Source organism: Festucalex cinctus, chromosome 14 (genome assembly GCF_051991245.1).
Source record: "Festucalex cinctus isolate MCC-2025b chromosome 14, RoL_Fcin_1.0, whole genome shotgun sequence".
Classification (NCBI taxonomy): Eukaryota; Metazoa; Chordata; class Actinopteri; order Syngnathiformes; family Syngnathidae; genus Festucalex; species Festucalex cinctus.
In genome coordinates this window covers 15610450-15621297 of record NC_135424.1, presented here as the reverse complement: position 1 = coordinate 15621297, position 10848 = coordinate 15610450, and positions in this window count along the sequence as shown.

The following is a 10848-nucleotide window of genomic DNA, read 5'->3' as shown; positions in this document are numbered from 1 at the left end:
GCCTCTAGACCAGCGGTGTCCAAACTATGGCCCGGGGGCCATTTGCGGCCCGCCATCTATCTTTTAGCGGCCCTCAGCATATACAAAAAATTACTTTTGACACAGCCTGTTTTTCTAGATATGCAAATAAACTATTTAAATCTAAATAAATCTGTGATGTCAGGAGCTATGTGATGTCAAAAATCTTTAATCCCTTAACTTGGTCAACAGCCAATCAGATTATTCCATGTCAGTCCTGTTACCCACATGTCTAGCCACAGCCAATCCGATCAATTGATTGCCTATTTACGCCAAACCGAAAAGTGTGTGTGTTTGTCGGATTATTACTTTGGTTCCTCTGTGCATTCTACACAGCCCAAGGGGGCTTGGTGTCTCGCGATTCTCGATGCATTCTCATTGTTTCTCGTCTAGTCAAGTTGTTCTATGCCTCTCGATGTTATTTGAATAAATAGTTAATCTTATTTGTGTCTGCGTTTTGGGATCCAACCTCAGAACGTAACACTGCCAACTTAAATGGTCAATGGTGCTATTCTCCTATAGCTGATTGTCACTTTGCCAGTTGCAACACTGTAGTAACATTTTGCTTGGAATGGCACGTGACCAATCTGTAAAAGGAATTGGCTTAATATCCTATAGTACATAAAGTCAAAGCGCTAAATCATTTCATATGTACTACAATGAGAAATGTTGTTTTGTTACATAAAATTTCCCCTACAAAAAAATTAATTTTCAAAGATCTATATATCTGAATATAACATGTTCCCGGTTTGCATGAAATTAATGGCATTATTTTAATTTGTAGGGCGCAAAAACACAAGATTTGCCCGAGACTTGGCAAAAAAAGGTATTATTCGGTTCATGGTTTTATAGAGATAAATTTGTATTTAAAAGGAATATTTTAGTTTTATGGTATTTTTTTTTAATGTAGGCTGACAGCACATTTGTTTTTGAAGTGCTCTCCAATATTAATTTGACCTGAGATTTTGCTACAGATAATCATAAATGACATAGTCCAGCACAAGTAGTAACAGTATTGTAATGTACCAGGAAAATTACTCACCAGTGATGCATCCAGGAGCACTGTAAAAAAAAAAATATATATATATAGGTCATTTAACATAATAGTCTCGTGTTTACAAATTGTAGGATGAGAGCGTTTCTAAAAATATTACTCTACTGCTTTACTCTACTACCTGCAATATAGTCTATGCAAAACAAATACATAGAGCTTCTTAACCCAGACTCAGTTCACATTACTGCAGATGCCTACTGGAAGTATTGCTTTCAGGTATTTAGTGTACAGTACCCTTAATTTAAATTTATCGCACCAATGTATTTGTTTCAAACTTTTGTGGTACGTGTTTGGGGGAGGCCTGTTGCAGTTTCAGCATGACTCTGTAACAAAGGTATATAATATCCCTATCATGCTCCTCCCGGTCACAAAGCTCAGGTCACATCAGTTCACCTTAAAATGAGTTTGAAACTTTGTACCTCTTGACATTTATTTTAGTCAGATATCTTCATGGTATCCTTCAATTTTATTGCCACTGATTTCTCTCCCCCTCAACCACCCACTATGGCCAAAAAATGGAACATTAATCTAAAAGGCGATGCTCTCGAGATTTAGGATGTCACTTTCATCTTTGAGCTGCCCTCATTTGAGAATGCATCCGTCCAATAAAAAGATGAACTTGTCTAATACTGCCATTTTCTTATTGGGCTTCATCTTTCCCTCCACAAGCCAGAGAGACATTTACCACCATGGATGTGACAGATTTGGATAACTCAAGTTTAATGTTGGTTTTATAACAGACTTCCTTTTAGCTAGTGTCTGTAGATGTAAATATTCACCTCCACCAAGTGCAAAACGAAGACTTTCCATTTTCCATTTTTTCCAGAGTTAGTTTGTATGGTAGTTAGCAGGTATACACCCTCAGTGTTGATTACGCAAACAATCCTTCTACCCTGGAGGTCTGCTCTCCAAGGTATGCCCCTGTACTTCTATTGTCATTTGTTGTTTCAGAAATTGGAATCAGGAAAAACATTCAACCGATTGCAAACTTCTTTGAGAGAAGAGATGAAGCTGATGCACAGCAGGTTGCTTAAATAATTGGCTGCTCTGTAAAAGAGTGCTCAGATTTGGGACACGTCAGATGTTCAAGTAGTGATTGAATTCAGATTTTAATAAGGATCCCAGAGATTTGAAAATGGATGTCCTAAATAATTCTTTAAAAAAAAATAAAAAATAAAGCATGAGAATAAAACTATAAAAGTACTGTTGTAACAATTAGACCATACAAACAGCATTGGAAAATCTTTTGGGAAAACAAAAGCATCCATTGCCGTTCTGACCAAAATTTTAGGAAACAAGAAAACCTGCTCTGCATTTGAATATTATCAACTTCTAGACTGTTGTGCTTATTGATCATTTCACGAATGATGCTTTATCTGTAATAAAATAGGCGTATCACAAAAGCAATAGGTGCTTGGCATAACTTGTCAATACTCTGAGTTTTTTTTTATTGTGTAGAAATGTCTCCATCAGTTAGCTGGTGAATTAAAAATGTAGTTGCAAAATATACATGTCACCTTCATTTTACAATCAACTTCAGTTCCTGCGACACTGATGTAATGATTTTTTTTTTTTAATACATTAAATTCGAACACACAGCACCTCACAAACTCAGGTAGACAAAATAGCCCAAACTCAAGTAGGAGCTTACTTTACAATATTACTCAAAAGTAAAACCTAGATCCTCCAAATAATTTTGAGTGACAGTACTTATTCAGTGAAAACCTGTAATAACGGGTGAGTAACTTCAGATTTATTTTCACAATAGCCAAAAAAAAATTATATATATATTTATTCAAGTAACGCTTCCTATTTCATCCGTTAAGTGGTTTTTGGTTGCGTCAGTCATTATGTTGTCAGTTGCTATATCCCTTATGACGATGTATTCGTCACTCTTGTTTTGTAGTCGCTATGCAGTTGCAGTGTCCTTTATGATGTTAGCTGGTATGTTCCTGTATTAGTCATCCAGCCTTCAAGGTTCTTAGTAAGCAAGTAAAGCAAGTAAATGGTACCTTAAAGTTTCTGCTGTAGCTAGTTTCCCAAAATTAATTTCTTAATTCTATTTTATTTTATTTTATTTTTTGAATGGAGTTCCCAGTGTCGGCATAATTTTTTTTTATGTGTAAATGTAAATAAACCCATAAATGAAAAGTTCCCTGTGTCTCACAATGCTTCCAATGTTTATTATTTGAGGTTTCCGTCAGGGCTTGTAAAAGATTTCACAAGATCTTCAGACAGTAAAAAAAAATTGTGTGAATATGTTCGAAATGTTTTTGCGACAAGTAAAAGTTGTCTGTAAACATCTTTCAAATCTTGACGAAAACCTTAAATTTAAAACTATAAAACCAAAAAGATGGTGTAATGAAACGGTCACCCCAAAAAATAAATTACTTACCTTTACACTTGTGGTTGACTTGCACAGTGAAGCCTAGTGGGTGCAAATTAGTTCATTGTGCCCTGCTCGTAAGCACTGCACATCGTCAGTCGAGGTCGTGGTGGAGCCCCTAGACTAAGATTTTTGCCATATACAGTTAAATGCCATTATCACTTAAATGTTGTGGATGACAATATTAAACTGAATCAAATTAAAGCAAAAAAAAATAAAAATGCCCATGAACATTGTAATTCATTGGAAAATTTGACTGCTATTTTGCTTTGTAAAATACAAAGAATACGAATGTAACAATATCCAAATGTCACAATATAATTATCACAATATTGTGGGGAGGTTGGTGATATTAAAAGGGTCACGATATTGTAAAAACAAATGAGCTCATACTTAAAAAAATAAATAAAATAAAATAGATTTTTGTACATAACTCAACTTTATAAAGCGCTTTAAGAACAGGCGTTGTTGTATACAAAGTGCTGTACATAAACATTAGTTTTGCAGTAAACAAGAACAAAGCAAACATTTTGAAGTGCAAATATTTTTTTACAAGTACATACATTATACATCAGTGAACAAATAAGAAGTAGTGAATAAAAAGATAAATAAATACATAAATAAGTAGACTAAACTAAACAAACTCATACACACCACAAAACAAGAACAAGTCATGTTGCGCCAAAAGCCAAAGAATACAGATGTGTTTTAAGACGAGGATAACGAGGGGGACCGCCTAATATTTAGTGGTAGGTCGTTCCAAAGGGAGGGACCAGCCTTTTATGGAGATAAAATTTTTAGAGATAAAAGGCAGTTTGGAAAGGAGCCTAAAATTTGACAGCACACATTGGTCGAGACCAGGGTTCTTCAGGAGAGGTTGCACCACAGCATGTTTAAATTGTTTGGGGACTACGCCAGAAGACAGGCTACTGTTGATGATCGCCAGAACTGAATTGCCGATAGTCGGAAGAACCTCTTTAAAGAAATGAGGGGGAACAGAATCACATGGGGAGCTCGATGGCTTAATCTGGTGGACAACATCTTCTAGAGATCTCAGAGAAATTACTTCAAATGAGTTTAGCACCACCGAGCCATGGACCTGAATGGAAGGGTCAGAAGTGATATTGGTGGTGGTGAGTGCTCTAGCTTTGTCAATCTTATCAATAAAGAATTGAAAGTTATTGCACATTTCAGGGGAAGAGTTTATGCATGTAGGCTGAGGAGGTTTAAGTACTAAATCAATAGTTTTAAATGGTACATGTGGATTTTGATGGTGTGCCTGAATGATATTTGCGAGGTATTCTTTCTTTGCCTCTTTCACTGTATTCTGGTAACAGCGCCAATTTTCTTTCAGGATCTGATAGGAGACCTGCAATCTGTCCTTTTTCCACCTTCGTTCAGCTTTGCGGCACTCCCGTTTGGCTGCACGCGTTTTTTCATTGAACCAGGGCTCACGTCTGACTTTGGGTCGCACAGTTTTGAATGGAGCCACTGAATCAAGTATATTGAGGCAGCTTGAGTGGAACCAAGAGCTGATATCTTCAGTGTTTGAAGTGGGCATACAAAGCTCATCAAAGGCATCAGAGAACTGATCAGCAGTGACAGGGTTAAAAATTCTACGCCTTGACTCAGGAGCAGCCGATGTAACCGAAACAGTAGGATAAAAATGCACATCAAAGCAGACAGCCATATGATCAGATATCACATTATCAATTATTTTTAGATTTGACACTGGGAGACCATAGGAAAGAACCAAGTCTAACATATGACCTTTTTCATGTGTGGGACCAGACACACACTGCACGAGGTTAAATGAGTCAATGAGGTTCAAAAAGTCCTTAGCCAGTGGTTTATCAGGGCAGCACACATGAATATTAAAGTCCCCCATAATCAGGATATGGTCATATTTTAGCATGTCTTCGGCAACAAGATTTGCAAACGGCACATAAACCTACAATCTCTAATCCTGAGGCACTTGCTAATGCACACACACACATTCCTCCACATGTTGACTCAATTTACAAGCATATTACATTGCATAAACAGAAGGGCCAAAACATGCTGTATGAAAATTAAACTGCACTAAAACAATTAACCACCAGAGGGTGCTAAAACTGCATAAACAGAAATCAGTCATTTTTAGTGGATGTGCTGCTTCTAATATATTGTGGCAGTTTTAATATCGCAATGTCACAATATTGCCGTTATCCCTAACAAAAGAATAGAAACCCCTTTTGAAAAGTAATATGTTTTGCCGATGAATCCTGCTTATCTGGCCCAGCGCTTCATAAGCGTGAGTGGCACCTGCAGATGAAGTGTGCGGCGGTGATGAGCGCTCTCCCACAGTTCTCCTCAGGAGGCCGGCGAGCGCGTTATTTACGACAATCCCTGTACAAACAGGACAAGGCTGTTTCCCCAAACCTGCCGCATTTTACTTTTATGGGAAGTTGTGGAGAGCGGTGACAGCATCAGACTGCTGATGCAGGCATTGCCAGCGCCCTCCCCGTCTGGGCTCGCAGCATCCTATTGGTGCTATTAATCAAAGTTTGGAAGTTAAGTGTTAACAGGAGACATCGCTGTGCTATAAATTGCATGGCAAATACATAATCTGTCAGCAACAAATACAGCATGCCGCAGTTTGTTTCTGTTGGAATAGTAATCACTGCTTTTGACGAGGGGAAGTGGCTCCCACGTGTCATGTGAGGGAGTCCAAAATACTCAAGAATCCCGCCGGGATGCGCCGTTCGGCAGAGGGGTTCTCATTTCCGTCAAAGCTATTTCCTGTATGCCATGCGCTGCCTCTATAACCTTGCTTTCATAACTCATAAAGCGCAGCGCACTTTTGAAAGGATTTCACATTTCCATGCAGGTTGACACAGCACGTGCTCCATATTTCATCTGATTGTTGGGAGATGCCACATCTGCTTCAATCATAAATAAGGAGGAAGAGAAGTCGCTCATTACTTCCCATATCTTTAGTCTATCCCCGGGACCTTAACCCAGAGAAGGGCGTATTTCCACCTAATTGCCGCTGATGTTGCCACTGCTGCCATTTAGTATTTTAATAGAGCCTATGCTCCTGAAGGAAAGGGGCACAGTGCAAAGTTTTCCTCACTACAGGCGGCAAATTACTCCTCAGAACCAGGCGCCAAGCCACTGTTAAGGCAAAACAATTTGTCCAACATGAATAGGTTCCCCGGAGACTGTCTTTAAGTGTTAAATGACCTGGATGAACCCAATACTAGTCCACGGCTGGGAGATTTTCCGGCTTGGATGGCTCACATTTACACCCTCCGCGTAGCTATTTGAAGGCTGTTTATGCAAATTCAAGGTGATCCGATTTTTCTCACGCTTCGTTTACCGGCTCTCTCGGCTCCCTTGGGGGACTCCTGTGGTCACTCTCATCGCTCCACAATGGTACCGGGCACATCATATACTGTACCAAGGTGGTTTTAGTTAAAAGAAAACTAACAAAACTAAATTGAAAATAAAAACTCAAAGTACATTTTACATTTGCAAAACTATAGCAAAAATCTCCATTTTCGTTCAACCTGCAGGTCACAATTGTGGACAAGAAAAAAAATATTTTACATGGCTCTCAAAATGTTTTCAGTATATATTGTTAGAACACATACATAGCTTGGATGAAATGTATGCATTTGCACATGTTTGGAATAAATTATCACATGACCAGAGTTGTTTACTTCCTGGTTGCACCTTAAGAGGATGGCTTCCTCAACTCGCCCTAACATACACAAAACACCTTTTGTGTATGTTATTTTCACCTGTGTCCATTTTTTTTTTTTTTTTTTAATTATTGATTACTTACAATGACACCTGATTTTAATTTTTATGTCTGGGGAAAATGTGGGATTAAATGGGTTAATTTAATACATAAGCCTTAAGGGTTGATTTTGAATGTAATTGTATTTATTTGCTACATTAACCAGATTAAGACCATTTGAAAGTCTGTTGCAGAGAAGTGATGTCATTTAGCAGCAGCTAATAGAAAAGCACCTCAAGATTACGGTCGCTCCGGGGCAAAAATTTTGCGCTTTTGAGTTTTGGCTCCAATGGGTCGCCGACTGCTTTATCATTTAACTCAGCCCGAAACGCTAGGTAAGAAATGTGTTCTTTTGGTTCATATAAATACATAAATATAGAGCACACAAGTATTACACTTAAAAAAACAAAACAAACTAAACTAAAACAAAGCACCAAACAAAAAATTTAAAAAATAAATAAAATTCCCTATGACCCTGCACTGTCCGTCTGCTATTTATATCATACAAATATATTCTTTTGTAGTTGTTAAAATTGGTTTTATAATTCTTCAAAAACATGTTTGTGTCTTAGCATGAGCCTAAAGGGATAACAGGCCATCAAGTCCAAGAGCCCCTGTGATAATGCATAACGCTACTGATGTGTGTCGATGCATTTAGACACAAAATTAAGACCCCCAGGCTACAAGAAAACACATTTTTTGCTCTACTGACAGTGACACAACATTAAAAGCTGACTATTCCACAAAACAGTATGTGTGGCTATTTGGACAGTAGGGGGCAGCAATGAGCTACTGGGGTCATACACTTGCTTCCTCCCGTTTGGTTCTCACTTTCCTTGTTTCATAATAGGATTGTGGTGTGCCCTCCAGACATCTGGTTGGTTTTAAAGGGAACGGATAAATAAAAATAACGCCCTGTGAATGAATCACCAATAATTTATGTTCCATGAAAAAATATCTTCGGTTTCAATACTATAATCCTTGGTACAGCGTTTATGTTTAGACTCATCCTCCATTATATCATTGTAAAAATAAGAAGAGGTCAAGTAAAGGGAGGCTGAAGCTAGAGAAAAAAAAAATGACAAGAGTCACTAACAGATCATTAATGTTTCTAGTGTGTGAAGGTAATCAATTAACCCCCCATCTTGCAGACTCATTGTGGGTGCTGTTGCTGGGAATTCACTGCCCCCCTCTGTCAATTCACCTCAGTTTTAATCACTTCTAATTATATCCACTGCTGCACAATAAACATCCCGACAGAAGAATGCATTGAACTTACACCCGCTGGCTCTTTTAATCAGCTTCTTTTGTCCCCCTTACGTTGTGTATATTTATGTTACCCTCCCTCTGCGAGCGTCTTGATTAAAGTAGTTGCTGTTTAAGTGGATTTTATTTTTTATTTTTTCGGTTGTGCGCCTGTTTCGGTGTTTTCCATGAGGCTGAAGACAAGTGTGTGCTCCTGTCATGGGTGACAGCTGCTTCTCTCTGCCCCTCGTTGTTCCAAAGAGGCTGGGACTGCTGGAGTGTGACCAGCCCGGAGGCCGCCTGCCGGCCTTCCAATCCACCCCCGCCCTCCCTTACCCTCTGTGCAGCCTGGTCTGCCCTGCTACTTTGCTTATGGGCCTCTCTCTTTTTTAGAGCCATGAAAACCTGCTTAGCCCAATTAGAAGCAGCCGCCAGCTGGGCGTCCCCCCATTCTGCCATCCTCTTCCTCTCCAGTAGTGTCACGCTCCGGCACGCGACAATCGTGGCCTTCTCATGTCCGTAATCGTGCCAAGTTGATGGGTATACTTTCTGGGACATACTTTACCTCTTTGTGCGCACATTCCAGAACAGATGCTGCACTTTGTTGCGGTCTCAAAAGCTGTTTTGATGAAGTAGCCTAGCAATATAAACAGCCTGTAATTGGATACATTCTGCGTGAATCGGCCGGACTATTTAAATCTCACTCATCAAATTGGCCTATCTGAATGGACAGAGGGGTTGGAGGAATGTGGGATTACTTCAAATATAGGACTTGGACATTTTGTTAAGAGCTGCGTTTGTAATTTACGTTTAAGCAACTGGGGTTAGCATAAATGTATGTTTTTTTGGTTTTTTTTTACGTACAAGTCATGATTAGCATCTATGAAAACCAAGACAAATGTACACAGTAAATTCTGTAGAGTAAATTTGACTCTAGAGTGGGACCAAACAGACTCAGTTTTGCAGTAATATTTACACTTGGAAGAGAGTAAAATAAAGAATTGGAAAAGTGACTCAAGGTAGGAACAAACTGACAACCTTCAGCTTGAAATAAAATCTATCTTGGTCCAACAGCGATACCCGTATTGGTCCATCCTTAGAACAAAGTAGAAGTAGTCAGTGTACTGTGCATGGTCAAGCCAATGAAGATCTGGTATGTGCCATGCAAAAAAGAGTTAAGGCGGTTGTGGCAAATAACGATGTATTAACACTCTGGCCACATTTGGAACATTGTCACTTAGGTATTCTCACTTTTGTTGCCATTTCTTCTTAAACATCAATAGCTAAATGGAGTGATTTTGAGGGGATGGTAAATTGTTGTACATTGTATAAAAGTGTTGAAAAGACATATTTACAGAAATCTGACAGGTGTTTTGTGAGGTAATGCATGTTCTACTATTATATGTTTTGGATTTGCCAAGTATTTAAGCAGCTCCCTGCAAGGTTTTTACAAGCAAACCAACAACTCGTAATGGTAATGCAAGCACTGATGCTAATGCTAACATAACTTTATCTTGACTGCTCCAGGCACAAACATCCATTGTATTAATAATAATCATAATGGTAGATATAATAAAACAAGTACCGTATTTTCCGCACTAGAAGGCGCACCTCATTATAAGGCGCACCTTCAATGAATGACATATTTTAATTTTTTTCCCATATAAGGCGCTACAGTAGAGGCTGGGGTTGCGTTATGCATTCATTAGATGGTGCTGCGCTAAAGGGAATGTCAACAAAACAGTCAGATAGGTCAGTCAAACTTTAATAATAGATTACAAACCAGCTTTCTGACAACGGGATCTGGCGGGATCTTCTGCGCATGCGCGTCACCGATCGTGCAGGGTCACCGATAGTGTCTTGACAGCGAGACCTGTTGCGGCTCAATATTGATCCATATATAAGAAGCACTGGATTATAAGGCGCGTGGTCAGCTTTTGAAAAAATTGAAGGCTCTTAGGTGCGCCTTATAGTGCGGAAAATACGGTACCCCCTTTACATTGCCATTTGGTACATAGGCCGTCTAGTTTTATAGTTTTACTCCCGCTTGTTGCACAGTCTATATGTTATGTAAAGTTGTTAGCAGCATATTTCAAAAACTGAATAGACTAGTATGTGATCCAGGGTTGCTGTGCCAATAAAAGAGACCCATTTGTCTTCATTTCAAGCTATTTATTGTGCCATCAGAAATATTTTCAAGGTCTTTTTTGAACTGAATTGATTTTTTTAAACTGTAAAAAGGACCTGCATTCTGGCTTCTTCCTGAACGTCACTCTCTTGATTTTTTTTCCTCAAGTTCAAGGCTTTCATCGAGTCCACACACACAAAAAAAGCTTCTTTATAATTTACAAAAGGGTTGAT